The sequence below is a fragment of the Capra hircus genome, chromosome 13, assembly GCF_001704415.2.
Source record: "Capra hircus breed San Clemente chromosome 13, ASM170441v1, whole genome shotgun sequence".
Taxonomy (NCBI): domain Eukaryota; kingdom Metazoa; phylum Chordata; class Mammalia; order Artiodactyla; family Bovidae; genus Capra; species Capra hircus.
Genome location: NC_030820.1, coordinates 247,288 through 264,101, shown reverse-complemented (window position 1 = coordinate 264,101; position 16,814 = coordinate 247,288). Strand labels below are relative to the sequence as shown.

The following is a 16,814-nucleotide window of genomic DNA, read 5'->3' as shown; positions in this document are numbered from 1 at the left end:
GAGCAAAGGAAGTGAACAAATAGTTCACAGAGAGAAAAGCAGATGTTTCTAAAACAGATAAAATGCTTAGCCTCATTTTCACGCCATCATTTGTGACTCAGATGGATTGAGTTTCTTTTTTAATGATAACATTTTATATTGCTAGGGGTGTGGGGAAACAAGCACCTTCATATGTTGCACCTTCATAGATAAATTGATGCAAACACCGAGGAGAGCAATTTGGTAGTACTCAATTTTTAAATAAAGATTCCTGGACATTCCCTGGTGATCCAGGGGCTTTCACTACCAAGGGTGTGAGTTTGATCCCTGGTCGAGGAACTGAGATCCTGCAAGCCATGAGACATGGCTAAAAACTTAAAAAATTTTTTTAATTAAAAAAAAATAAGATTACCTTTGGCCAGTAGTTCCAATTCTTGGAATTTGTCTGATGGGTATACTTCAACACATGCAAAATTTATGTCCATGTAAGATTATTGCATCATTGTTTGTAGTAGCAAAAGGTTGGAAACAATGAAAATGTCTGCTAATAGCAGACTGATTGCAACTATCTCCTCAATATATCATCAATGAAACAACAAAGGTGCAGAATTATCCTACCACTTTGGAAGAATAAAGAATGTATCCATATTTGTTGCTTTTCTGGAATGGCACACAAGAAGCAGTAACAATGGTTACATTCAGGGAGGGAAATGAATGGCTAGATGACAAGGATGAGAGGCTTTTTTTTTTTTACTGTGTGCCCCTTGGTATCTTTGAATTTAGTATTGATGTACACATATTATTCTAAAATTGAAACAAATTTTTTTAAAAAAACATAGTGTTTTAAATGCCCAGTAATAGAGTATCACTCCACATATAATGAATTATTAGGCAGTCATTAGAAAACATGTTTTGGAAGAACAGAGGTGCTTATTATATGTAAAATGAAGAAAGCATGATTTTAAATTGCATGCAATTCCCAATTTTACTTTCATATATACCTGAAAAGCAGAAAGGAAAATAACTCTACCAGCTTGTTGATAATGCTTGCTCATCTCTGATTGACAGGGTTCTGGGTGTTGTTTTTCTTCAGGTTTCTCAGAATTTTCCATGTTTTTCACAATAAGAATGTTATAATTCCAGGGAGATGTGGTACGAAATAGATAATCTTATCATCTATGTGTGCCATATGTCAATCTTGGTAGATTTCAGCATTGTATTTTATTTCCCAGAACTGACTGTGAGGCAATTGTTCTTTAGCTAGATTTAAAGTAAACAATAAAGTCATTGCACCAAGATGAGCTTTGAGCTGTTTAAAAATGTAGTAGGGGTTGTCTTACAGTTTTGAAAGAGCATAACTACCCTCAACTTTCCTCATTCCTGTTTAGTTTTAAACAAACAAAAAGCAGCAAAAATCAAAAACAAAGCAAAATTTTATCTATCCCCAGTGCAGGGGAGAAACCCCAACTTAACTACCCAGGTCTAAACCCAATCTAAGTCAAAAGAGGAAAAGGGTGAGAATTGAGAAAAACTTTCTCCCCATCCCCTCCCTCCCAAACTCCATGGCTTGATTGAATTAATTAACCATATGAGGATTCAGGGCAGTGCAGTTTCATTCTGGGTTGTGCAAAGTGGTTGTGATCTCTGTTTCTGCCTGCAGTGTTGTATCAGATCCTCTAAGCCTTTTCCTCCATCTAGATCCTGAACCTACTGTTTCTCCTATTTGTGCCCCCTTCTGCTTCCCTCTCCCCTACATGTCTTGTCTTCAGCCCATAAAATAATCCTGGACGTAGTAGAAACTCCATACACAATGGATGGAAGGAGGGAGGAAGAGAGACAGATAGATAAACAGATGGATGGATAGCGAGTTCCATTACAGAGTGTTCTGCTCCTTTTGGGGGCACTCAAACATTATTTATTATTGAGTTAACCTTGAAAAAGAGGCCAGTTTTCCAAGGATGAAATGAATGTGAAGAATAGCTAGCATCTCTGCAATTCTTGATAAGAGACATGGAATGCCTAGTCTCAACTTTATATATGGACTTGACTCTAGTTTCTACTAAGACTTATTTAAAACCTGGAATAAATTATTTTAAAAACTACTGCACATAATAGGGTCACATCCACCATTTGCTGGATATGTAGGATTGACCATAATGCCATGAAAATGGAATGTACAGAATACTTTTTAAAAAATGTATTAATCTGGCTGCACCAGGTGTCAGTTGCAGCACGTGGAATCCAGTTCCCTAACCGGGGATCAAACCCTGGACCCCTGCACTGAAAGCATAGAATCTTGGCCACTAGACCACCAGGGAAGTCCCCAGGACAAATACTTAATGCTTTATTGAATCTTAAAGGCTATTTAGGGCACACCAATATAGTATTAGTCATTGTGTTCCCTTTATATATTTAGTTAAATCATAAGAATGAAGGGAAAACAGAAGCATATCATGAAAAAAACAAGCAAAGTGCCAACTGGAGTTTCTGTAGCCTTCATACAATTTGCATAAGCAGACTCCCAGAGATCCTTCAGTTCAGTTCCGTTCAGTCACTCAGTCGTGTCAGACTCTTTCTGACCCCATGAATCACAGCACACCAGGCTTCCCTGTCCTTCACCAACTCCCAGAGTTTACCCAAACTCATGTCCATTGAGTCGGTGATGCCATCCAACCATCTCATCCTCTGTTGTCCCCTTCTCCTCCTGCCTTCAATCTTTCCCAACATCAGAGTCTTTTCAAATGAGTGAGCTCTTTGCATCAAGTGGCCAAAGTAATGGAGTTTCAGCTTCAACATCAGTCCCTCCAATAAACACCCAGGACTGATCTCCTTTAGGATGTACTGGTTGGATCCCCTTGCTGTCCAAGGGACTCTCAAGAGTCTTCTCCAACACCACAGTTCAAAAGCATCAATTCTTCAGCTCTCAGCTTTCTTTGTAGTCCAACTCTCACATCCGTACATGACTACTGGAAAAACCATAGCCTTAACTAGATGGACCTTTGTTGACAAAGTAATGTCTCTGCTTTTTAATATGCTGCCTAGGTTGGTCATAACTTTCCTTCCAAGGAGTAAGCATCTTTTAATTTCATGGCTTCAATCATAATCTGCAGTGATTCTGGAGCCCAGAAAAATAAAGTCAGCCACTGTTTCCACTGTTTCTCCATCTATTTTGCCATGAAGTGATGGGACCGGATGCCATGATTTTAGTTTTCTGAATGTTGAGCTTTAAGCCAACTTTTCACTCTCCCCTTTCGTCAAGAGGCTCTTTAGTTCTTCTTTACTTTCTTCCATAAAGGTGGTGTCATCTGCCTATCTGAGGTTATTGATATTTGTCCCAGCAATCTTGATTCCAGCTTGTCCTTTCTCCAGCCCGGCGTTTCTCATGATGTAATCTGCATATAAGTTAAATAAGCAGGGTGACAATATACAGTCTTGATGTACTCCTTTTCCTATTTGTAACCAGTCTGTTTTTCCATCTCCAGTTCTAACTGTTGCTTCCTGACCTGCATACAGGTTTCTCAAGAGGCAGGTCAGGTGGTCTTGTATTCCCATCCCTTTTAGAAATTTCCACAGTTTATTGTGATCCACACAGTCAAAGACTTTGGCATAGCCAGAGTTCTTTAGGAAGTTCCAAAGTCTTATCTGAAGCTTACTTACCCCATTTTCAAGGGGAGAATATTAATTATACTACCCTTCAGGTTTTGACAAGGATGGTTAATAGGTGCTTGATAAATATTAGTTGACTTGGATTCTGTCTGAATTAACATTAAAAAAAAAAAAAAGAAAGAAAGAAAGAAAAAGGGATACCCAAAGCCAGTGCTCTGTGAGAACCTGAAAGGATGGGATGGGGAGGGAGGTGGAAGTGATGTTCAGGTTGGAGGGGACACATGTATACCTATGGCCAATGTATGGCAAAACCATCATAATGTTGTATTTATCCTCCAATTAAAAAAAATAAAATTCCTGCCTGGTTAGGAAGCACTTCAGGTAAGAGGTAACTTGGTTGTGATTCAGAGGAAAAGGATCAAAAAGAAACTACTTGTGAATTCCAGGCCTGGTTTATCTAGTTAAAATTATGTTTGCTCTGATTCATTCATGAATGAATCCATGAATCCACTTCCCCAGTGGCTCAGTGGTAAAGAACCCGCCTGCAGTGCAGAGAAGTGGGTTCGATTCCTGGTTCAGGAAGATCCCCTGGAGGAGATGCATGGCAACCCACTCCAGAAAAAAAAAATAAGTTTTCTCAGTATCAGGGTGATGGCTCAAAACCTAGAGAAAGTGACATGTAAACTGAATAGTTTTTTAACATTGTTTTTCCAGGTGAGCTGGCATTGGAAGAATTTAACTGAACTGGATCAGCTCTGGATGCTAAAATGTTTGCTGTTTAACTGGTACATCAATGTCTCCCCAACTGCCTATGAGCAGGGTGTATGGAAGAAGCATTATATTCAAATGGTGAAAGAACTCCATGTTACCAAGCCCAAGGTAAATTTGGAAAAAGAAGAATTACTAACATCAGCTACTTAGGAATTCTAGAACTAAGTTGGAGAAGGCCATTTGTTCAAAAGAAATATACCATGACTTCAAAATTCCTTTGTTCTAAGAACTTGACAGCTCTTTTCAAGATATCCATGTTAGTTGAAAGTCATCTGACTCTCACAAACCACAGTTCCACCAAAGTTATGACTTGGAGCTCCTCATTCTCTCCAGATTCCTGGATTTCTGTGTCTCTGATGCCTACAGTACACAATTCTGACACTGGCATTCTGTGGGTAATATGCAGTATTTATTACCTATGGGTCATCAAATTTTACTTAACTAATTCAAATTTTCTGTGATTCTACCAGGCAAACTGAAGTTTATGTTTCTATCATTAATAAAGAAAAGTTTGCAAAAAATTAGTAATTAGGAAAGGGCATAATGGGCATATTAAAGTTCTTTTCACTTTAGAAACTAGCAATGTAAAGTCCTTACATAGAACTGTAAACAGTAAATAGTATGAGCATAAATTTTTCTAGTGGTTTTCTGTGCATTGTAACCAATGTTTATATTCATTCTTAGATAACTTATGGGAAAATTTTATGAGCTTTTTCTTTGTGGCATGAGCTATATACATGCAGAGCTGTGCATTGTTTTGTATAATAGAAGAGTTCCTGAAAATTATGTGTAAATTATAATTTTTAAATTATTTTTAAAACCACAGTGATTTTTTTTAATAGAAAAGGTACAGTGAGTCCTTTTTGAACTGAAGAATCCTTTTGAAATATGAATAGTTGGCTCTTAACATGCTCATTTACGTTTCATTTTATTGTGTTTGCTTGAAGTAGAAACCCTCTACATTTAATACAGTAATAAACTGCATAATTAATATTGTTATAATTACAATGATAAAAGCAGTCTTTCTGATTTCAATGATGGCTGTTCTTCATGAGAATTTCTTTTGGAAAGAAAAATGTAAAGTGCAGTGATGGAAGAGTTATTTTAAAAATTATAATAGCTATGACTCCTTTCATCACAAGGCTTTCCTTAACTCTCATTCAAAGTCACTCATAGGCAGGGAAAGGCTTCAATAGCTGAAGTGTGGGCTATTCTGGGGCAGAGGAAAGAAAAGTGATTAACCATGTTGTAGAAAAAAGGTTTTGATTTTAATACTTGGTCTTCAACAATAATTCTTTTTCTAGAAACTATTTATGCACTTCCCTGGTGGCTCAGACGGTAAGGAATCCACCTGCAATGCAGGAGATACAGGTTTGATCCCTGGGTCAGGAGGATCCCCTGGAGAAGAGAATGGCTGCCCACTCCAGTATTCTTGCCTGGAGAATCCCCATAGTTGGAGGAGCCTGGTGGGCTACAGTCCATAGGATCATGAAGAGTCGGACATGACTGAGCAACTAACACACACATATTTTAAAATGATGAATAGTTCTGATACAAGAAAATTGCCACATTGTTGCTTAGTATTTAATTTCTTTAGGGAGTACTTTGTTATAGTAAATTTCAGTTTTTCTATTAAAGAAAATATTGGAAAATTAAACCCAGTAAGATATAAAAAAAAGAATAATACATGATGACCAAGTGGGATGTATCCAAGGAGAGTAAGGTTGACATAATATTTAAAAATCAGTCCATGTAATTCACAGAATAAAAGAGAAAAGATGTCTGGTCATTTCAATATATGTAAACAAAAGTATTTAAAATTTTTTCAACATTTGAGATTTTAAAAAGTCTCAAACAATAAATGCTGGAGAGGGTGTGGAGAAAAGGGAACCCTCCTACACTGTTGGTGGGAATGCAAACTAGTACAGCCACTATGGAGAACAGTGTGGAGATTCCTTAAAAAATTGCAAATAGAACTACCGTATGACCCAGCAATCCCACTGCTGGGCATACACACCGAGGAAACCAGAATTGAAAGAGACACATGTACCCCAATGTTCATCGCAGCACTGTTTATAATAGCCAGGACATGGAAACAACCTAGATGTCCATCAGCAGATGAATGGATAAGAAAGCTGTGGTACATATACACAATGGAGTATTACTCAGCCGTAAAAAAGAATTCATTTGAATCAGTTCTGATGAGATGGATGAAACTGGAGCCGATTATACAGAGTGAAGTAAGCCAGAAAGAAAAACACCAATACAGTATACTAACACATATATATGGAATTTAGGAAGATGGCAATGACGACCCTGTATGGAAGACAGGAAAAAAGACACAGATGTGTATAACGGACTTTTGGACTCAGAGGGAGAGGGAGAAGGTGGGATGATTTGGGAGAATGGCATTCTAACATGTATACTATCATGTAAGAATTGAATCGCCAGCCTATGTCTGACGCAGGATACAGCATGCTTGGGGCTGGTGCATGGGGATGACCCAGAGAGATGTTATGCGGAGGGAAGTGGGAGGGGGGTTCATGTTTGGGAACACATGTAAGAATTAACGATTTTAAAATTTAAAAAATAAAAAACTAAAAAAAAATAATAAAAAAATAAAAAGTCTCAAACGGCTTTGGGTAAAGGGAACAAAGTTTTTCTTTACTTAACAGAAAGTCATCAGTTTTCATTATTATGTATTCTGTTAATGGGTCAAATATTTTGTACTTTTCAGAATTAATGATGTTTATTTATGTATATAGTTACTAGCATTCATGCCTAAATTTTCTCCCCTGAAAATGCTTTTTTATTATCATGTATTCTTTATTACCAGTGGTGTTAAACAAGACCCCTTCCAGCAAAAATAGATTTCATGCAATATAAACTCAGAAAAATGAAGTGAATGTCCATCTTATTTTATTTATTTTATTTTTTTGGCCACCCCGTATGGCTTGGGCTCTTAGTTCCCTGACCAGGGATCGAACTCCTGCTCCTTGGCAGTGAAAGTGTGGAGTCCTAACCGCTGGACCCCCAGGGGATTCCTTGAATGTCCACTTTAAGTGAGATCCACACTGTGCTGTGCTTAGTCGTTCAGTTGTGTCCAACTCTTTTCAACCCCATGGCCTGTAGCTCACCAGGCTCCTCTGTCCATGGGGATTCTCCAGGCAAGAGTACTGGAGTGGGTTGCCAGGACTCACACAAAACAGTGAATACTAATCTAGTAATAAGCCATCAATTATATAAAAGTAAAATGTCTTCTTACTCTACTACTTACAATCACTCCCTAAATCAGTAAATATGTATTAAATACTGTTATGTGCTAGCTGCTAAAGCTACAATGGTCTTAACCCCACTTTCTGGGAGCCTAGTCTATGGCCCAGGACACAGACAAACAGATAGTTACCACATTGAATACGAAGTACTATCTTGTAAGAGAAATAGGTACAAAGAAAGAGCAGTTGAAACAAGCATAAGAAACTAACTGATTCTGCTTGGAGGAACTTGGGGAATTTTTAAATTTTCACAAACAATTTAAGCAAACCAATTTACTGAGCAAAGCTTCCCTAATCTCTTAAAGAACAAAAATTAAACCTTTAATGGCTTCTCAACATAGCAGTACCTGTTCCCTTAGGCATAAAAACCCTTATGAATTTTATATACAAGAAAACAAGACTTTCATTTTGAGCAATTAAAAAATAGACTTTCCAAAAAAGAAAAAAAGACTTTCACTTCCCAATTCTTTAGAAATGGCTGAAATTTTGATAATTGATAAAATCTATAGTTTACCCCTACATAATGGAAATTGTCTCTGTGTTTTAGATAGGGAGAACAGGCTACTGTTTTTAAGAACGTATATTTTTATGAACAAACTAACTTCAGTTGTGGAATAACTGTATAATGATACTGTAGGAGAGGTGGCAATACAGGATAGAGAAGTTCATTGTGTGGACTTGAAGCTGGAGAGTCCTGGATTCAAATTCTGACCCTGGGTCTTACTGCTTATGTCTTCATAGTAGAAGTGGAAAAAGTAATCAGTTTATCCTACCTTCAGCTTTCTCTTCTGTAAAATGGAAGCGGTTACGATTACCTCTTAAAGTTATTAGGAAGGTTAAATAAAGTAATGTAGGAATGGGACTTTCCTGGTGGTCTAATGGTTAAGACACTGCGCTTCCAATGTAAGGGGTGCAGGTTCGATCCCTGGTAGGGGGAACGAAGATCCAGCATGCCTCACTGTATAACCCCGCTCAAAAAATAATAATGCAGGAATCCTTCCTGAGACGGTGCCTGGCACATACAAGTAACTCTGGGTTGGTGGCTGCTGTGATCACTGCCACCATTATCAGTGCAATCATGGTGATGATGATAATGATGAATTTTTTAAAGCATTTATTTATTTATTCATTTTTGGTTGCAAAGGGTCTTCATTACTGCCCTTGGGCATTCTCTAGTTGCAGTGAGCAGAGGCTATTCTTTACCTTCCATGCTCACGATTCTTAGTGCAAAGGCTTTTCTTGTTGCAGAGCACAAACTCTAGAGCGCTGGCTCAGTGGTTGTGGCACACGGGCATGTGGAATCTTCCCCTGGACCAGGGATTGAACCAATGTCCCCTGCATTGGTAGGCAGATTCTTAATCACTAGACCACCAGGGAAGTCCATGTTCTTTGTTTTACTTTTGTTATTATTATACTGTTTTGAGAACAGAAATAATTTTCTCCTTCTAGACACCTCCAAAAGATGGGTTTGTGATCATGGATGTTCAACCTATTAGAAGCAGTTCTCCAGGGGGAAAGCTGTTTTCTTCATCTGCTTTCCGATCCTCTTCCTCTTTAAGAAAGAAGAACCACCCAGGGGAGAAAGAACTCCCACCGTGGAGGTCTTCTGACAAGCATCCGACTGATATCATTCGCTTCAATTACCTGGACAATCGTGACCCCATTGAACACAGCTGGCAAGGGTAAGAACTGTGCCCTTCTCCACTTCTTTCCTTTTAGAAACAATTTACTGGCACTTTGGTCTATGAAAAGATGAAAACAGAAGCTACTATGAAATACAAATGCTTTTCACTGGTGGTGGTGGTTTAGTCACTGAGTCATGTCAGACTCTGTGCAACCCCATGGACTGTAGCCCACCAGGCTCCTCTGTCCATGGGGGCTCTCCAGGCAAGAATACTGGAGTGGGTTGCCATTCTCTTCTCCAGGGGATCTTCTCAACCCAGGGATCAAAACTGCATCTGCTGCATTGCAGGTGGATTCTTTACTGCTCAGCCACCAGGGAAGCCCCAAGAAGCAAAAAGTGATTGAAAGTAAATGAACCTTTATTGGTAAATTTGACCTTTTCTTTAGGATTTGTTTGCATTTTGTAGCTGTAATGCTTTTCTTACAGCTTCTTTTAATATTTTAATACCGCAGATTCCAATCCAGCACCATAGGGTTCATAACAGTCTTTTCTGTATTTGCACCTCCCTTCTGTGACATATATATGTGCATACATAATTTTGTATGGGCTTCCCTGGTGGCTCAGGACCCACCTGCAATGCGGGAGACCTGGGTTCCATCCCTGGGTTGAGAAGATCCCCTAGAGGAGGGCATGGTAACCCACTCCATTATTCTTGCCTGGAGAATCCCCATGGACAGAGGAGGCTGGCGGGCTACAATCCATGGAGTCGCAAATAGTTGGACACAACTGAGCAACTAAGCACAGTGCAGCCTAATCTTGTATAAAAAATGTATTATATGAAGTACACACACAGTATACATTTACTTAACAAATCCTGGAAGTAATTTCTGAATTGCTAACTCATGTCATTGTCAAAACAAATCAATGTTTGTTTCTGGTTCATTTTGCCTTTAGCTTGAAGGTATATACTCATAATAATAATAATGTGAATCCATACTTTATCCTATTATATGCAATCACTTTATTTTTTTTTAATTTTAATTTTTTATTTTACTTTACAATACTGTATTGGTTTTGGGATATATTGACATGAATCTGCCACGGGTGTACATGAGCTCCCAAACATGAACCCCCCTCCCACCTCCCACCCCGTATCATCCCTCCAGATCATCCCCGTGCACCAGCCCCAAGCATCCTGCATCCTGCATCGAACATAGACTGGCGATTCGTTTCTTACATGATAGTATACATGTTTCAATGCCATTCTCCCAAATCATCCCACCCTCTCCCTCTCCCTCAGAGTCCAAAAGTCCGCTCTACACATCTCTGTCTCTTTTATGCAATCACTTTAAAAAACAAATATTAATGTTAATACAAACAATAAGGTTACTGAAAACAGTTTAGGATGTCTTTGCCTGTGTTTTTGTCCTTAGGATATGTTCTACTAAGGCTGTTCAGACAAATGACTGTGTTAAAGTCCCATGAAGTTATTCCTTTGTGTGGGGTAACACCACCAGCTGTTTTTAGATTTTTGAAATATTTTTTCTTTTATTTCATAATTTTGAAATGGTTCCAAAGTCAAATATACAAAACAAAGTGTATCTGGAGAAGTCTCCAATACTGTTCCCTGTTCCTAATTGGATCACAGGGGAATCCTACAGATAGGTAAACTATTTTTTAAAATGTCCTTACATTGAAAAAATCATAAAGGAGGGGAAGTGGGGCGGATGAAAAAATGATAAACAAATACAGACACATGCATCCCTTTCTGAAAGAAATGGTGTTGCACAATACGTACCACTTTATCCCACTTTCTTTCTTCATGAAACAATATATCCAGGAGCTCAGTCCACAGGTATATGAAGAAATACTCTGGCCTCCTTTTTACAGCTCACAGTCCTCCATTGTGTGGATGTCTCAGAGTTTATTCAACCCCTTCTCTATTGATAAACAGTTGGCTTCTTTCCAGCTGAGTGAAGATAATCTTTTAAACCACAGGAAAAATAAAATCAAATAGACAAAGAGCTATGCCAACCACCAAAGCTTTAAAATGATATTTATAATTTTCCCAATGCTCTCCAGTTAACAGAAGAAGGAAAAGACATGAAATGACCCCAGCTTTCAACCGACGGTCACATGATAAGAAAAATAAAACACAAGACAGATCTAAACTAAGAAAAGCACAGTCGCTGATAAGTATTGCTTACAAAACATTCCCCTCCATAATGTTAATGAAAAATGCTGGATCTCTATAATCCTATTCTTGAGATTGATTTCTTTTTTTTATGGGAACCATCAAGTAAATGGTTTAAATTCTGGTCTCTGACACTGACTGGCTAGCTGTGTGACCTTGAAGATGCCCTTTATTTAATCTCTCTGAGCCTCGTTTTTTTAAAAGCTTGGATGGATTGATGTGTGTGAATCTGCTTTGAAAACTATACAATATAAAGGAAATATTATTATCATTGTTTCTTTCTTCTTCTGTGAGTCCTTTGGGGTCACAGAGGGGAGCCTATAGAAATTTCTCTGTATAAATTACTTATCTGTAGAATGCAAGTTCCACTGACCTAAGAAAAAGGTATTGTGCTGTGCTTAGTTGCTCAGTTGTATCCAACTCTCTGCGGTCCCATGGACTGTAGCCCGCCAGGCTCCTCTGTCCGCAGAATTTTCCAGGCAAGAATACTGGAATGGATTGCCTTTTTCTATTCCAGGGGATCTTCCTGACCCAGGGATCAAGCCCATCTTCTCTTGCATCTCCTGCATTGGCAGGAGAATTCTTTACCACTGGCACCACCTGTCAAGCCCAAGAAAAGGATATTGAGTTGGCCAATAACTTGATTCTGATTTTTCCTTAACATCTTATGGAAAAACCCAAATGTTTTGGCCAGTCCAATATGTGTTCCATAGCTGTTCTGTCACCAGATAACTTCAGAAAAAAAAAAAAAAAGAATTAAGAACTTTTCTTTCCCTAATTAAAAAAATGGCTAATTGACAACCTAATAAAGTCAGTGGTTGTGACTAGGGAGCATTATTATTTCAGAGCAGAATTTCCCAAATTCTGTACCCTGGTTCTGTATCCCCAGTAGATCCCTTTCAGCACACATGAGAGTCTTTGGAGCCAAGCAGAAGGAAATAAGGTTGGAATAAAAAGTTTCCATTAGTAGTAAAGATTTAGAAAAAGGCTGCAGATACACACTAAAGAAAAAATAATATAAAATGGGTGTCAATTGGGAGAAGGATAAGTGTGTACTCATGAATAAATCACTTTTATAGCTCTCCTTTAAAGCTTAATTACTTTCTGTTTCAATGCATTTTCAAGTGTTAGGTTCCAAAAAGAGAGAGAGAGATGAGCTTTTTGAAATAGGTTAGCCTATATTCTGAGGAGACAATCTGGTTGGACAGGATGAGACTTATCACAGACATATGTACCGAGGTCCAAGGGAATGAAGAAGCTTAAAATGGAACGGTAAAATTGTCAGTGAAAACCTTAATTGAGAAAAATAACTATGAGGTTTATCACCTGAGCCACTCAGGCATGTGGCTGCCTAGTTGCCCAGCCCCTCCTCAGCCAGAAGTAGAAGAGAATCTGGGGGAGAACAGGGAGTTTGCAGGAAGATAAAAGTTGGTGACATATGCTTACAAACTATGAGCTGCTGCTGCTGCTGCTAAGTCGCTTCAGTCGTGTCTGACTCTGTGCGACCCCATCGACGGCAGCCAACCAGGCTCCCCCATCCCTAGGATTCTCCAGGCAAGAACAGAGGAGTGGGTTGCCATTGCCTTCTCCAACAAACTATGAGCGCAATCGGACATTTCTCTTGCTTAAAAAACAAAACAAAAATCAAAGGCTAAACAGAAACCCTCCCTCTGGGTTTTTGACATTCACCATCTGTCACCCTCTAGCAGGGCTTGCTTAAGTTAAAATAGTCATATATTAAAGACTTCAAAAGTTGTGCTCATTCAAGCTGAAAGGGAAACCAGGGCAAAGTAAACAAGGATGGAACACCATTAAGGTACAAGTAGGTGAAGTGTGCAATTATATGGATCTACTTGTGTGTGTTATTTGCTCAGTCACGTCTGACTCTTTGCGACCCTGTGGACTGTAGCCCTCCAGGCTTCTCTGTCCATGGAATTCTCCAGGCAAGAATACTGGAGTGGGTTGCCATTTCCTCCTCCAGGGGATCTTCCGACCCAGGGATTGAACCTGGGTCTCCTGCATTGCAGGTGGGTTCTTTACCATCTGAGCCACCAGGGAAGCATACTTGTGTGGTTTCTGTAAATATGCTAATTAGAATCACTATTTCTGCTTAATTATAAGGAGCATTAAGGCATAATTAAACCCTCCAAAAGTGAGGTGGGATGTTTGACTCCACGTTGGTGTCTATGATGTGCATGCATGCTCAGTCTTGTCTGACTCTTTGCAACCCCATGGACCGTAGCCTACCAGGCCCCTCCTTTCCATGGAATTTTCCAGACAAGAATACTGCAGTGGGTTGTCATTTCCTACTCCAGGAGATCTTTCAGACCCAGGGACTGAACCCTAGTCTATTGCGTCTCCTGCGTTGTAGGCAGAGTCTGTATCACTCTGCCACTGGGGGAGCCTTGTGGCTGTTCAGGCCGCAGGCTGCAGGTGGCTCAGGCCCCCTCCCTCCACTGCACCAGTCTGCCCGCCGCCCCCCCCCCCAACCCACCACACCCCGCCCTCGGAGGAAAGGAGCAACCTCCTACATGAGGCAAGGTGATTGTGAAAATGAAATACTAGCTATGGGGCCTGAGATGAGAGGAACTGGGTTTTGAGGAGATTCATTTAGGGGACATAAAGAAAGTAAGGAGTAAATAAAATCTGACAATGAAATGGATAATGAAAGACCTACTGTACAGCACAGGGAGCTCTGCTTAATGTTATGTGGCAGCCTGGGTGGGAGAGGGGTTTGGGGGAGAATGGCCACATGAATACGTATGTCTGAGTCCCTTTGCTGTCCACCTGAAGCCATCACAACATTGTCAATCGGCTGTACTCCAGTGTAAAATAGAAAGCTGAAAACGAAACAGAAACGACAAGTGCAGCTGTGGAGAGAGTGTGGTAGACACAGCCCGGGTGGGATTAAAGTGGAGAAAATCACAGATTCATTAGATAGAAAATGCTTGCATCATTTAGACAGGTTTATCTAGGAAGATTCAGGAGAAACTCTTGCCTGGAAAATCCCATGGACGGGGAGCCTGGTAGGCTGCAGTCTATGGGATCGCTAAGAGTTGGACGTGACTGGGCAACTTCACTTTCACTTTTCACTTTACTGCATTGGAGAAGGAAATGGCAACCCACTCCAGTGTTCTTGCCTGGAGAATTCCAGGGACAGGGGGGCCTGGTGGGTTGCCGTCTATGGGGTCGCACAGAGTCGGGCACGACTAAAGCGACTTAGCAACAGCAGCAGAGAAACAAGGGAGCAGGAAAAACTTAGGGGAGTGCCTTACAAAGCCAGGATGAGAAGGACAGATCACCAGCACCCAGGGAGGACCTGAGGCCTGAGCACTGGCGTGCACCCTGCCCCTCAAAGTGGGAAGAGGAGTGTGACGCTAGGAGAGGTTAAAGCTTTGTGAGATGGGGTGGTTAGAAGAAAAAAAGCGTGAGTGTGAAGGACAAAGAACATTCCTTTGAATATCCCCAAACTTTTTGGCACTAGGGACCAGTTTCATGAAAGATAATTTTTCACATGAGTTGGAGAAGGGGGGATGGTTTCAGGATGATTCAAGTGCATTACATTTATTGTGTACTTTATTTCTGTTATTATTACATCAGCTCCACCTCACGGCTGGGCTTTGGGCTTCCCAGGGCTGGAATTGGGACCCAGCTGAGCTGACATCTTGTTTTTTCTTTCCTTTTTCCTACCAAGTTAAGCATAAAAACAAATACCTTTTTTGTTTCATGCTCAGCATTTTTTTCTTGAAGTTTAGAAATCCTCACTTTCCAGGTTTTGATTTAGCCAAGGATTTCAAAAAGCTTTCTGTTCACAGTGTTCAGCTAAATACAAGTAACAAAAGCTTCTAATTGCCTGCTTACTCTAATTGCTTTAGATAAGAACTTATCTTGCCTGGTGCTCCTCCCCTTAACTCCAGCGTTGGTGGTTATCATCTTGACCTCCTTCCAGGATAACTTGATTCTTAATGTTCTGATTGTTTTTTAATAGTCTTTAAGCGTTCTCCCAGCAATCTTGATTCCAGCTTGTGCTTCTTCCAGCCCAGCATTTCTCATGATATACTCTGCATATAAGTTAAATAAGCAGGGGGACAGTATACAGCCTTGACGTACTCCTTTTCCTATTTGGAACCAGTCTGTTGTTCCATGTCCAGTTCTAACTGTTGCTTCCTGACCTGCGTATAGGTTTCTCAAGAGGCAGGTCAGGTGGTCTGGGATTCCCATCTCTTGAAGAATTTTCCACAGTTTGTTGTGATCCACACAGTCAAAGGCTTTGGCATAGTCAATAAAGCAGAAATAGATGTTTTTCTGGAACTGTCTGGCTTTTTCCATGATCCAGCAGATGTTGGCAATTTGATCTCTGGTTCCTCTGACTTTTGTAAAACCAGCTTGAACATCTGGAAGTTCATGGTTCACATATTGCTGAAGCCTGGCTTGGAGAATTTTGAGCATTTTTGAGAATTTTGAGCATGTGAGATGAGTGCAATTGTGCGGTAGTTTGGGCTTCCCTGGTGGCTCAGAGGTTAAAGCGTCTGCCTGAAATGCGGGAGACCCGGGTTTGATCCCTGGGTCGGGAAGATCCCCTGGAGAAGGAAATGGCAACCCACTCCAGTACTCTTGCCTGGAGAATCCCATGGAGGGAGGAGCCTGGTAGGCTTCAGTCCATGCGGTCCCAAAGAGTTGGACATGACTGAGTGACTTCACTTTCACTTTCACTTGAGCATTCTTTGGCATTGCCTTTCTTTGGGATTGGAATGGAAACTGACCTTTTCCAGTTCTGTGGCCACTGCTGAGTTTTTCAAATTTGCTGGCATATTGAGTGCAGCACTTTCACAGCATCATCTTTCAGGATTTGCAATAGCTCAACTGGAATTCCATCACCTCCACTAGCTTTGTTCATAGTGATGCCTTCTAAGGCCCACTTGACTTCACATTCCAGGATGTCTGGCTCTAGGTGAGTGATCACACCATCGTGATTATCTTGGTTGTGAAGATCTTTTTTGTACAGTTCTTCTGTGTATTCTTGCCACCTCTTCTTAATATCTTCTGCTTCTGTTAGGTCCATACAATTTCTGTCCTTTATCGAGCCCATCTCTGCATGAAATTTTCCGTTGGTATCTATGAAAGTGAAAGAGGAGAGTGGAAAAGTTGTCTTAAAGCTCAACATTCAGAAAACGAAGATCATGGCATCTTGTCCCATCACTTCATGGGAAATAGATGGGGAAACAGTGGAAACAGTGTCAGACTTTATTTTTTGGGGCTCCAAAATCACTGCAGATGGTGACTGCAACCATGAAATTAAAAGACTCTTACTCCTTGGAAGAAAAGTTATGACCAACCTAGATAACATATTGAAAAGCAGAGACAT

General features: G+C 40.1%; 1 pseudogene; it reads left to right on the top strand.

Moving 5' to 3' along the window:
* LOC102187874 overlaps positions 1-11,510 on the top strand; it is a 32,391-nt pseudogene extending 20,881 nt beyond the window's left edge.